This window comes from Ceratotherium simum, chromosome 28 (assembly GCF_057802395.1).
Source record: "Ceratotherium simum simum isolate JZ-2026a chromosome 28, ASM5780239v1, whole genome shotgun sequence".
Classification (NCBI taxonomy): Eukaryota; Metazoa; Chordata; class Mammalia; order Perissodactyla; family Rhinocerotidae; genus Ceratotherium; species Ceratotherium simum.
Genome location: NC_141927.1, coordinates 18,197,109 through 18,211,399, shown reverse-complemented (window position 1 = coordinate 18,211,399; position 14,291 = coordinate 18,197,109).

The following is a 14,291-nucleotide window of genomic DNA, read 5'->3' as shown; positions in this document are numbered from 1 at the left end:
TCAGATTTTTTCCAAAAGGTATAAGAGGAAGGAATACCTCCTAAATAAGTCTCTGAAGTCAGAATTACCCTGATACCAAAGCCAGACAAAAGCATGCCAAAGAAGGAAAACTATAGACCACTATGCCTCATGATGCAAAATCCACCACAAAATACTAGCAAACCAAATCCAGTAGCATATTAAAAGGATTATATACCATGACCAAGTGGAATTTATCCCATGAATGCAAGGGGGGTTCAACACACAAAAAGCAATCAATGTAATATCCACATTAATAGAATGAGGGGAAAAATTACATGGTCATCTCAAGTGAGGCGGAAACAACATTTTAAAAAATCCAACACCCTTTCATGATAAAAAGCATTCAACAAACAAGGAATAAAAGGAAACTTCCTGAACCTGATAAAGGGTATTTATGAAAAAATAACATCATACTGAATGGTGAAAGAACCAAAAGAAGGTTGAAAGAAATTATAAGAAGACCTAAATAAATAGGACATCCTGTCCTCATGGATTGTAAGACTTAATATTATTAAGATGGTAATAATGAGTTACCATCAAAATGATTTATGGATTCAATTCAATTCCTGCCAAAATCCCAATGAACTTTATTTCAGAAATAGAAAAACTGATTCTAAAATTCACATGGTATTTCAGGGGACCCTGAATAGCCAAAATAATCTTGCTAAAGCAGAACAAAGTATGCACGCGTTCTGATTTCAAAACTTACTACAAAGTTATAGTAATCAAAACAATGTGGCTCTAGCATAAGGACAGACATATAAACCACTGGAATAAAATAGAGATCCCAGAAATAAACACTTGTGTACATACTAAAATGATTTTGGACAGGGATATGAAGACCATTCAATGGGTAAAGCATACTCTTTTCAACAGATGGTGCTGAAACAACTGGATATTTATATGCCAAGTATAAAGTTGGACCCTTACGTTACACTATATGCATAAATTAACTCAAATGGATCAAAAACCTAAATACAAGAGCTAAAACTCTAAGACTCTTACAAGAAAACAGGAGTATTGATGACATTGGATTTGGCAATGAATTCTTAGATATGACATCAAAAAACACAAGCAACTAAAGAAAATAATAGATAAATTGAACTTCATCAAAATTAAAACTCTGTTGCATTAAAGGACACTATCAAGAAAGTGAAAATAGAGTGACGTCAGCATCATGGCAGAGTGAGCTTCCCCCATTGAACTCTCCCCCTCTAAGACACAACAAAAAGGACATTCATATTCCAATAGAAGCTACTCACATGACACAGGAGACATCTGAGGCACCCAGGCAACTGTACACCAGAGGACTGAGGTGCTGGAATCCCCAGAGTAAGTGGAAGGAGGTAAGAGGAGCTCCCTTCCTTCTCCAAGGACCAAGACCCAGAGACTGGGACCACACGGCTCTCAGAGAGGGGGGAGGGATGGCTCTCCACCAGCAAACCAGCACTCTCCAAGACCCCTCATGGGCAATCCCCCTACAGAGTGAGTGGAACTGTTGTGAGGGTACTTTCGACAAGCTAGACCCCCAGGAAAGCAGAGAGTGACAGCAAGGCGAGAGACTTCTGAGATAGGGGAGGTGAAAGTAAGCACCCCTCCCCCACACAGCCCACCTGCCCACCCAGCACTTCAGCACAGCGGTGCTTCAGCTCAGCCCTGCCCCCAGAGGCAGCAGCCCATAGGTGCCCGGGCCCCACCATGGCGCAGCATGCCCACACTCCGGCACCAGAGGTGGTGGCAGCTCAGGTCCCACTGCACCACAGCCCCAGCTGCCCCGGCTCCACCGCACCACAGCCCCAGCTCCTTTGAATTGACTGTGTCTGGGCCCCAGGTGTATCAGCTCGACTGTGCCCTGCCCCCAGCTCCTTTGCCTCGACTGTCCCCACATCTGGCTCCAGCTGCTTCAGCTTGGCCGTACTTAGGCTCCAGCTGACTTGGCGCCAGCAACTTCAGCCCAGCTGCACTCCAGTTCCATCTTCCTCTGCCCAGAGGCGCTCCTGCTCCTGCTTCTTCAGCCTAGCATCACTTCAGCTGCAGCTGCTTCAACTCACCCACACCCGAGCCCCAGCTGCTTTGGCCTAGCTGTGCTCCAGTCCCAGCTGTTCCCATGCTCCAGTCCCAGCTGTTCCCATGCTCCAGCTCCAGCTGTTCCCACTCTTCACCCCCAGCAGCTTCTGCTCAGCTCAGCTTCAGATCAGCTGTGCTTCAGCTCAGCCAAGCCTCAGCTCAGCTGGGGGCCAACCAGAGCACCGGCAGATTGAGGTAGGCCAGAATACACAGACCCTGACCCCCACCCAGTGGGGGCAAGAGGAAACTGCAACCATATACTTTCACTATGAGGAAAAATAAGCCAACACCGACAGGCACTGTGCAAAAATATATTAAATCTCCAGACCAAAAGGAATATGACAAGTGCCCAGAAGACAACCCAGAAAGCACAGAAATGTATAACCTTAACAACAGAGAATTCAAAATAGCCATCATAAAAAAGCTTAATGAAATACGAGAAAACACAGATAGACAATTCAATGAAATCAGGAGTTTCTTTACAAAAGAGATAGAAACTATAAAGAAGAACCAATCAGAAATCTTAGAGATGAAAAACACAATAGAGGAGATAAAGGCAAATCTGGAAGCCTTAAGCATCAGGGCTGACAATATGGAGGAAAGAATTAGCAATATTGAGGACAGCAATGCAGAAATGCTTCAGATGGAGGAGGAAAGAGAGCTAAGATTAAAAAGAAATGAAGAAACTCTCCAAGAAATATCCAACTCAATTAGGAAATCCAACATAAGGATTATAGGTATTCCAGAGGGATAAGAGAGGGAAAAAGGAGCATAGAACTTATTCAAAGAAATAATAGCTGAGAACTTCCCAAACCTGGGGAAAGAGCTGGAAATACCTGTGAATGAAATAAATAGATCTCCTAAATATACCAACACGAAAATACCCTCTCCAAGGCATATAGTAGTAAAGCTGGCAAAAGCCAACAACAAAGAAAAAATATTAAGGGCAGCTAGACAAAAAAAAAAATAACATAGAAAAGATTTCCTATCGGGATCTCAGCTGCTTTCTTGACAGAAACTTTACAGGCTAGGAGACAGCGGAATGATATATTCAAAATTCTGAAGGACAAAAACTTTCAGCCAATAATACTCTATCCAGAGAAAATATCCTTCAGATATGATGGAGAAATAATAACTATCCCAGATAAACAAAAGCTGAGGGAGTTCATTGCCACAAAACCCCCACTACAAGAAGTGCTCAAGAAGGCCCTCATCCCTGAGGGAAAAAAGAGAAAGTGGATTTAAAATTTTGAACAAGGAGGAAAATAGGTCAACAAAACAAGAAAAATTGCAGCTCTCTCACAATAGATTAGCAAACAATTAATTATAAAACCAAAGATCAAGGGAAGGTAAGCACCAAAAATAAATATAACCTCATCATGTTAAACACAAACTCACAACACAAGAAGGAATAAGATGTGACAAGAACAACTTAGAAAGGGAAGAGGAAAGGGATCAAATCGACTTACTCTAAGGGAATAAGAGGCCATCAAAAAATGGATTATCACATCCACTAGATTTTTTTATACAAACCTCATGGTAATTGCTAACCAAATAATCAGAATAGAATCACACACGATAAACACAGAGAAAACTAAGAGAACCCCCATATGGAACTACCAAACCGAATTGGTAGTCCAAAACACACAGGATGAGAAGCAAAAGAAATGCAAAAGAACCAGAAAAACAGTGATAAAATAGCAACAATAAGCCGTCACATATCAATAATTACCCTAAATGTAAATGGACTGAACTCTCCAATCAAAAAACACAAAGTAGTGGGATGGATTAAAAAACAAGACCCAACAATATGCTGCGTCCAGGAAACACATCTCAGCTCTAAAGACAAACATAGGCTCAGAGTGAAAGGATGGAAGACAATACTCCAAGCTAATGGCAACAAAAGAAAGCAGGTGTTGCTATACTTATATCAGACAAAGTTGACTTCAAGATAAAACAGGTAATGAGAGACAAAGAGAGGCAATATATAATGAAAAAAGGGACACTCCACCAAGAAGACATATCACTTTTAAATATATATGCACTGAACACAGGAGCAAAAAGGTACAAAAAGCAACTATTAACAAACCTAAAAGGAGATATTAACAACAACACAATAATAGTAGGGTATCTTAACACCCCACTTTCATCTATAGATAGATCATCCAGACAGAAAATCAAGAAGGAAATATTGGGCTTAAACCAAAACCTTGATGAGATGGATCTAATAGATATACATAGAGCACACCATCCAAACACAGCAGATTACACATTCTTCTCAAGCGTGCATGGAACATTCTCAGGAATAGACCATATGTTGGCAAACAAGGCATGCTTATATAAATTTAAGAAGCTCAAAATCATAACAAGCATCTTTTCCTACCATAACACCATGAAGCTAGAAATAAACTACTAGAAAAAAGCTGGGAAAGTGACAAATCTGTGGAGACTCAACAACATGCTACTAAACAACAAATGGATCATCGATGAAATTAAAAGAGAAATCAAATCACATCTGGAGACAAATGAAAATGAAAATACACCATACCAACTCATATGGGATGCAGCAAAAGCAGCCCTGAGAAGGAAACCCATAGGAATACAGGCCCACCTTAGCAAACAAGAAAAAGTCCAAATAAGCAACCTCAAACTACACCTAACAGAATTAGAAAAAGAAGAACAAACAAAGCCTAAATTCAGCAAAAGGAGGGAAATAATAAAAATCAGAGCAGAGATAAGTGAAATTGAAATCAAAACAACAGTAGAAAGGATCAATGAAACAAAGAGCTGGTTCTTTGAGAAGATAAACAAAATTGACAAACCCTTAGCCAGATGCATCAAGAAAAAAAGAGCAAGTTTCGAATAAATAAAATTGGAAACGAAAAAGGGGAAATTATAACAGATACCACAGAAATACAAAAGATTATAAGAGAATACTATGAAAAACTATATGCCACCAAATTGGAAAATCTAGAAGAAATGGATAAATTCTTAGACTAATACAACCTCCCAAAACTGAATCAAGAAGAAATAGAGAATTTGAATAGATCAATCACAAGTAAAGAGATTGAAACAGTAATCAAAAACCTCCCAAAAAATAAAAGCCCAAGACCAGATGGCTTCTCTGGAGAATTTTACCAAACATTCAAAGATTTAATACCTATCCTTCTCAAACTATTCCAAAAAATAGAGGAAGATGGAACACTTCCCAACACATTCAATGAGGCCAACATCACCCTGATACCAAAGCCAGACAAAGACAATCCTAAGAAGGAAAACTACAGACCAATATCCCTGATGAACATAGATGCAAAAATCCTCAACAAAATATTGGCAAACTGAATACAGCAATACATTAAAAAGATCATACACCATGATCAAGTGGAATTTACACCAGGAACACAGGGATGGTTCAACATCCACAAATCAATCAATGTGATACACCACATTAACAAAACGAGGAATAAAACCATATGATCATCTCAATAGATGCAGAGAAAGCATTGGACAAGATCTAACATCCATTTATGATAAAAAACTCTCAACAAAATGGGTATAGAAGGAAAGTAACTAACATAATAAAGGCCATATACGACAAACCCACAGCCAACATCATACTTAATGGGGAAAAACTGAGAGCCATCCCTTTGAAAACTAGGAACAAGACAAGGGAGCCCATTCCTGCCACTCCTATTCAACACAGTATTGGAGGTTCTGGCGAGAGCAATTAGGCAAGAAAAAGGAATAAAAGGAATCCATATAGGCAACGAAGAAGTGAAACTCTCGCTGTTTGCAGATGACATGATCGTATATATAGAAAACCCTAAAGAATCCATCGGAAAACGGTTAGAAATAATCAACAACTACTGCAAAGCTGCAGGGTACAAAATCAACTTACAGAAATCAGTTGCATTTCTATATACCAACAACGAACTAACAGACAGAGAACTCAAGAAGAAAATCCCATTTACAGTTGCAACAAAAAGAATAAAATATCTAGGAGTAAATTTAACCAAGGAAGTCAAAGACCTGTACAATTAAAACTATAAGACATTATTGAGTGAAATCAATGATGACATAAAGAAATGGAAAAATATTCCATGCACTTGGATTGGAAGAATAAACATTGTTAAAATGTCCATACTACCTAAAGCAATCTACAGATTCAATGCAATCCCAATCAGAATCCCAAGAACATTCTTCATGGAAATAGAACAAAGAATACTAAAATTCATATGGGGCAACAAAAGACTGCAAACATCTAAAGCAATCCTGAGAAAGAAAGAACAAAGCTGGAGGCATCACAATCCCTGACTTCAAAACATACTCTGAAGCAACAGTAATTATAACAGGATGGTACTAGTACAAAAACAGACACACAGATCAATGGAACAGAATTGAAAGGCCAGAAATAAAACCTTACACCTACAGGCAGCTAATCTTTGACAAAGGAGCTAAGAACACACAATGGAGAAAGGAAAGTCTCTTCAATAAATGGTGCTGGAAAAACTGAACAGCCACTTGCAGAAGAATGAAAGTACACCACCTTCTTTCACCATACACAAAAATTAACTCAAAATGGATCAAAGACCTGAAGGTGAGACCTGAAACTATAAAACTCTTGGAGGAAAATATAGGTAGTACACTATTCGTCATCAGCCATAAAGGGATCTTTTTGAATTCCATGTCTACTCAGACAAGGGAAACAAAAGAAAAAACAAACAAGTGGGACTTCATCAGATTAAAGAGCTTCTACAAGTCAAATGAAACCAGGATCAAAATGAACAGGCAACCCACCAGCTGGGAAAAAATACTTGCAAACCATATATCTGAAAAGGGATTAATCTCCATAATTTTATATAAGGAACTCACGCAACTGAAAAACACAAAAACAAACAACCGGATCAAAAAATGGGCAGAGGAAATGAACAGATAATTTTCCAAGGAAGATATTCAGATGGCCAATAGGCATGTGAAAAGATGTTCAACATCACTAGTCATCATGGAAACGCAAATCAAAACTACACTAAGATATCACCTCACACCTGTTAGAATGGCTATAATCACCAAGACAAAAAACAACAAATGCTGGAGAGGCTGTGGAGAAATGGGAACCCTAATCCACTGCTGGTGGGAATGCAAACTGGTGCATCCTCTATGGAAAACAGTATGGAGATTCCTCAAAAAATTAAAAATAGAAATACCTTATGATCCAGCTATCCGACTACTGGATATCTACTGAACAAACCTGAAATCAACAATCCAAAGAGACTTATGCACCCCTATGTTCATCGCAGCATTATTCACTATAGCCAAGACATGGAAGCAACCCAAGTGTCCCTCAACTGATGATTGGATAAAGAACATGTGGTATACATATACCATGGAATACTACTCAGCCATAAAAAAAAAGACAAAATTGTCCCATTTGCAACAACGTGGATGGACCTGGAGGGTATTATGTTAAGCGAAATAAGCCAGAAAAGAAAGACAAACACTGCATGATTTCATTCATATGTGGAATATAAACCAACACACGGACAGATAGAACTGTTTGGTAGTTACCAGGGGCAAGTGGGGGGGAGGTGGGCACAAGGGTTGGAGGGATGCACTTATATGGTGACTGACAAACAATAATGTACAACAAAAATTTCACAATAAAAAAAGTGAAAATATGCTGTACAGAATAGAAGAAAATCTTTGCAAATCATCTCTCTGATAAGGGTTTAGCATCCAGACTACATATTAAAAAAAAAAAAAAACCCTTACAATTCAACAATAAAAAGACAAATAATCCAATTTAAGAATAGGAAAGGGATTTGAGTAGGCATTTCTCCAAAGAAGATACACAAGTGGGCAACAAGAAATGAAAATATGCTCAAAATCATTAGTCATTAGGGAAAAGCAAATCAAAACCACAATGAGATACCACTTCACACCCACTAGGGTGGCTATAATCAAAAAAGTGTTGGTGAGAATGTTGAAAAATTGGAGCCCTCCTACATTACTGGTATGTAAATGGTGCAGCCACTGTGAAAAATAGTTCAGCCTTTTCCCAAAAAATTAAACATAGAGTTACCAGATTACCCAGAAATTCCACTCTTAGGTACGTACCCCAATGACTTGAAAACAGGTAGCCAAACAAATCTCAGTACACAAATGTTCATAGCGTCGCTATTCACAATAACTAAGAGGTGGAAAAAAAACCAAATGTCCAGAAATGGATGAATGGATAAATAAAATGCAGTTTATCCATATGGTGGAATATTATTCATCCATAAAAAGGAATGAAATATTGATACATGCTATCACATGGATGAACCTTGAAAACATTAAGCTAAGTGTAAGTAGCCAGACATAGAAGGTCACACAATGTATGATTCTATTTATATGAAATGTCTGGACTAGGTAAATCCATAGAGACAGAAAGCAGATTAGTCTCTGCCGGGGCTACGAGGAGGGTAGAATGGAGACGGACTGCTTAATGAGTGCAGGGTCTGCTCTGGGGCTGATGAAAGTGTTTTAGAACTACGTAGATGGGAGAGAGGAAGTCAAGATGGCGGTGTAGGCAGACTCTGAACTCACCTCCTCCTGCGGACACAGCCAATTTACAACTACTCGTGGAAAAATTACCCCTGAGACAGAACTGAAAACTGGATAAGAGGAACTCCTGCAACAATGGACAATCCTAACTGAGGTAGAAGAGGCAGAGACTCCCTTCTGGAGAAAAAAACGTCGCCTTCACAAGCTGCAGTGCCTCATGGCCGCCCGGGAGCAGCTCACAGGTCCGCAGCCTCCCTGGAGGAGCGGGGCCCTGAGCCGGGGAGCGCCCCCGCTGTGGACATTTTGTAGACCCAGCACAATCGAGACGTGTGGCATAATATCTGACTTTGCCTGCTACTAAAACATTGGGCAGTACCCCCAGAAAACCGGGTTCACAAAGAAATTAAAACAGGCTCTTAAAGGGCCCGCGCACAAACTCACGCATTTCAGAAAGCATCCTAAAATCACCAGAAAGAAAGGGGCACGGTGCTTTGGTGAAAAGAGACTCACCTAATAGGCCCTGAGTGCATCTCGGTGAGGGGTGAGACCTCTCCAGGGACTGTGACGTTGGCGGTGGCCATTGTTGTGGCTTGGTGTGGGCGTGCTGACACAGACGCCATTGGAGTTCTCCCTGAGGCCTGCTAGCCCAGGTCTGCCCCATCCACTAGAGCACCAATTTAATCCAGCTCAGCCAGGCAGGCAGCCCACCCTAGAGACTAGCTGCACCCAACAACAAGCCCTCAGGCAACTTGTGGGCCTGCATAGATTGGTGACTGGATTCTCTGCAGCCTGGCAACTGAGCCGGCTTCAGTGGGGCGGGGCGGGCACAAGGAGCGGGTGGAGAGTGTGGGGCGGTGGTGGAGTGTGTGGGGCTCCCGCCATGGAGAGACTGGGTCTGCTTCGGGAGGTCGGGGCGCACACACGAGGCAGGACTGTGTTGACTGTGTGTGTGGACCTGTGGGTGGCAGGGCTTGTCAGCTGCAGAAGACTTGTGCTTCTCAAAGACCCACATGGGGTTTGCCCCACCTTCCCAAGCCTGAAACAATTGGGTGCCCCTGTGCCTCAGGCCAGACCAACCCAGCTGCAATCCTCAGATAGCTGACAAGAGACCTAAAGGCTGGAGGTTTATAACAATTGTAAGGCCCTGAGCCTAACAACCTGCCATGCTGGGGGCCTACTCACTTAAAAGAAACACTGCAAGACAAATGTGGTATTAGAACTTGCAGCCAACTGTGCTGGGGATCCCCACACCTGATAAAGAGACTGAAGGGCCCACAACAACTTCAAGCAGATGAGCATTACAACACCTGGCTAGGAGCATAACTCGGCCAACCTGGGCACCTACAGGGAGAACAAACAGGCCACAATAGAAGGACACACGTAGCCCATATAGGGGTCACCCCTGGAACATTGAGAACTGAGGGAAGCACACGGCAGGCCTCCTAAGCCATCACTTACATAAGGTCACCTATCCAAGAGCAGGAGACTTAGCTGACCTACCTAATATGTAGTCACAAGCACAGGGAAAGAGGTGAAATGAGGAGGCAAAGGAATACATTCCAAGTAAGGGAACAGGACAAAACCCCAGAAAAGGAACTAAGTGAAACAGAAATGAGCAACCTACCCAACAGAGAGTTCAAACTAAGAGTGTTAAGGATGCTCACTGATGTGGGGAGAAGGATAGATGAACTCAGTGAGAATGTCAACAAAGAAATGGAAGATATAAAAATGAACCAATCAGAAATGAAGAATACAATACTGGAAATGAAAAATTCACTAGAGGGACTCAAAAGCAGAGTAGAGGATACAGAAGAACAGATCTGCGAGCTGGACAAAAAACTAGAAGAAATTACCCAAGGTGAACAGGAAAAAGAGAAAAGAATTAAAAAGAGTGAGGACAGTCTAAGGGACCTCTGGGACAACATCAAGCGCACTAACATCCGTCTTATAGGTGTCCCAGAAGGAGAAGAGCGAGACAAAGGGGCAGAGAATCTATTTCAAGAAATAATAGATGAAAAGTTCCCTAACCTAAGGAAGGAAACAGACATCCAGGTACAGGAAGCACAGAGAGCCCCAAACAAGATAAACCCAAAGAGGCCCACACCAAGACACATCATAATCAAAATGTCCAGAATTAAAGACAAAGAGAGAATCCTAAAAGCTGCAAGAGAAAGTCAAGTTACGTACAAAGGAAACCCCATAAGGCTATCAGCTGACTTCTCAGCAAAAACCTTACAGGTTAGAAGAGAATGGCATGATATATTTAAAGTGCTAAAAGGAAAAAATTAACAGCCAAGAATACTCTACCCAGCAAGGTTATCATTCAAAATGGAAGGAGAGATCAAAAATTTCCCAGATAAGCAAAAATTAAAGGAGTTTGTCACCAAGAAACCAGTGCTACAAGAAATGTTAAAGGGACTGATTTAAGGGGAAAAGAGAAGACCACAAATAGGAAAAATTATCTATTTCCATGATAAGAGGGTAATGGATACAAATGCACAAAAAAGAGGTTAGATATGATATCAAAAACATAAAAGGAGGGAGGAAGGGAGTTAAAGAGTAGAGCTTTCAGACAGAGGTCAAACTAAAGAGACCATCAATTCTGTATAGAAGAAGAAAGGAACAGAGAAAGATTACTAAAACACTGAGAAAAACAAAAGTTAAAAAATGACAGAAAGTACATACTTATCAATAGCTACTTTAAACGTCAATGGACTAAATGCTCCAATTAAAAGGCATAGGGTGACTGACTGGATAAAAAAACAAGACCCATATATATGCTGCATACAAGAGACAGACTTCAGACCTAAAGACACTCACAAACTGAAAGTGAAGGGATGGAAAAAGATACTCCACGCAAATGGCAATGAAAAGAAAGCTAGAGTAGCAGTACTCATATCAGATAAAATAGACTTTAAAACAAAAACTGTAAAAAGAGACAAAGAAGGGCATTACATAATGATCAAGGGAACAATCCAACAAGAGGATATAACACTTGTAAATATCTAGGCACCCAATATAGGTGCACCTAAATATATAAAGCAATTATTAACAGACATAAAAAGAGAAATACACAGTAACACAATAATAGTAGGAGACTTTAACACTCCACTTACACCAACGGATACATCATCCAAACAGAAGATTAATAAGGAAACATTGGCCTTAAGTGATACACTAGAACAGATGGACCTAGTAGATATATACAGAGCATTCCATCCAAAAACCGAAGAATACACATTCTTTTCAAATGCACATGGAACATTGTCCGGGATTGATCACATATTAGGCCACAAAACAAGTTTCCATAAATTTAAGAAGATTGAAATAATACCAAGCATCTTTTTGGACCACAACGGTATGAAACTAGAAACCAACTATAGGAAGAAAATCAGAAAAGCCACAAATACGTGGAGATTAAACAAAATGCTACTGAACAACGACTGGGTCAACGAAGAAATCAAAAAATACCTGGAGACAAATGAAAATACGACATGCCAGAATTTATGGGATACAGCAAAAGCGGTTCTAAAAGGGAAGTTTATAGCAATGCAGGCCTAGCTCAACAAACAAGAAAAATCTCAAATAAACAATCTAACAATGCACCTAAAGGAACTGGAAAAAGAAGAACAAACAAAGCCCAAAATCAGTAGAAGAAGGGAAATAATAAAAATCAGACCAGAAATAAATGAAATAGAGACCAAAAAAACTATACAAAAAATTAATAAAACCAAGAGCTGGTTCTTTGAAAAGATAAACAAAATTGACAAACCTTTAGCTAGACTCACCAAGAAAAAAAGAGAGAAGGCACAAATAAGTAAAATCAGAAATGAAAGAGGAGAAATTACAACAGACACCTCAGAAATACAAAAGATTATAAGAGAATACTATGAAAAGCTATATGCCAACCAATTCGACAATCTGGAAGAAATGGATAAATCCTTAGAATCATACAACCTTCCAAAACTGGATCCAGAAGAAGTAGAGAATTTGAATAGACCAATCACCAGTAAGGAGATCAAAACAGTAATCAAAAACCTCCCCAAAAATAAGAGTCCAGGACCAGACGGCTTCCCTGGTGAATTCTACCAAAAAAAATCACATAATCATATCAATAGATGCAGAGAAAACATTTGACAAGATACAGCATCCATTTACGATAAAAACTCTGAATAAAATGGGTATAGAAGGAAAGTACCTCAACATAATAAAGACCATATATGAGAAACCCACAGCTAATATCATCCTCAATGGTGAAAAACTGAAAGCTATCCCTCTAAGAACAGGAACCAGACAAGGATGCCCACTGTCACCAATCCTATTCAACATAGTACTGGAAGTCCTAGCCAGAGCAATCAGGCAAGAGAAAGAAATAAAGGGATCCAAATTGGAAAGGAAGAAGTGAAACTGTCACTATTTGCAGATGACATGATTTTATATATAGAAAACCCTAAAGAATCCACCAGAAAACTTTTAGAAGTAATAAACGAATATGGGAAAGTTGCAGGATACAAAATCAACATACAAAAATCAGTTGCATTTCTGTACACTAACAACGAAGTAGAAGAAAGAGAAATTAAGAATACCATCCCATTTACAATTGCAACAAAAAGAATAAAATACCTAGGAATAAACTTAACCAAAGAGGTGAAAGAGCTGTACACCAAAAACTATAAAACACGGCTGAAAGAAATTGAAGAAGACACAAAGAAATGGAAAGATATTCCGTGCTCTTGGATTGGAAGAATTAACATAGTTAAGATGTCCATACTTCCTAAAGCCATCTATAGATTTAATGCAATCCCTATCAAAGTTCCAACAACATTTTTCACAGAAATAGAACAAAGAATCCTAAAATTTATTTGGAACAAGAAAAGACCCCGAATAAGTAAAGGAATCCTGAGAAAAAACAACAAAGCTGGAGGTATCACACTCCCTGATTTCAAAATATACTACAAAGCTATAGTAACCAAAACAGCATGGTACTGGCACAAAAACAGACACACAGATCAATGGAATAGAATCGAAAACCCAGAAATAAACCCACACATCTATGGACAGCTAATCTTCGACAAAGGAGCCAAGAACATACAATGGAGAAAAGAAAGTCTCTTCAACAAATGGTGCTGTGAAAACTGGACAGCCACATGCAAAAAAATGAAAGTAGACCCTTACCTTACACCATACACAAAAATTAACTCCAAATGGATTAAAGACTTGAATGTAAGACCTGAAACTATGAAAATTCTAGAAGAAAACATAGGCAGTACACTCTTCAACATCGGTCTTAGCAACATATTTTCAAGCACCATGTCTGACTGGGCAAGAGAAACAATAGAAAAAATAAACAAATGGGACTACATCAAACTAAAATGCTTCTGCACAGCAAAGGAAACCATCAACAAAACGAAAAGACAACCTAACAATTGGGAGAAGACATTTGCAAACCATACATCTGATAAGGGCTTAATCTCCAAAATATATAAAGAACTCATGCATCTCAACAACAAAAAAACTAACAACCCAATCAAAAAATGGGCAAAAGACCTGAACAGACATTTCTCCAAAGAAGATATACAGATGGCCAACAGACACATGAAAAGATGTTCAACATCATTAACTATCAGGGAAATGCAAATCAAAACTACAATGAGATATCA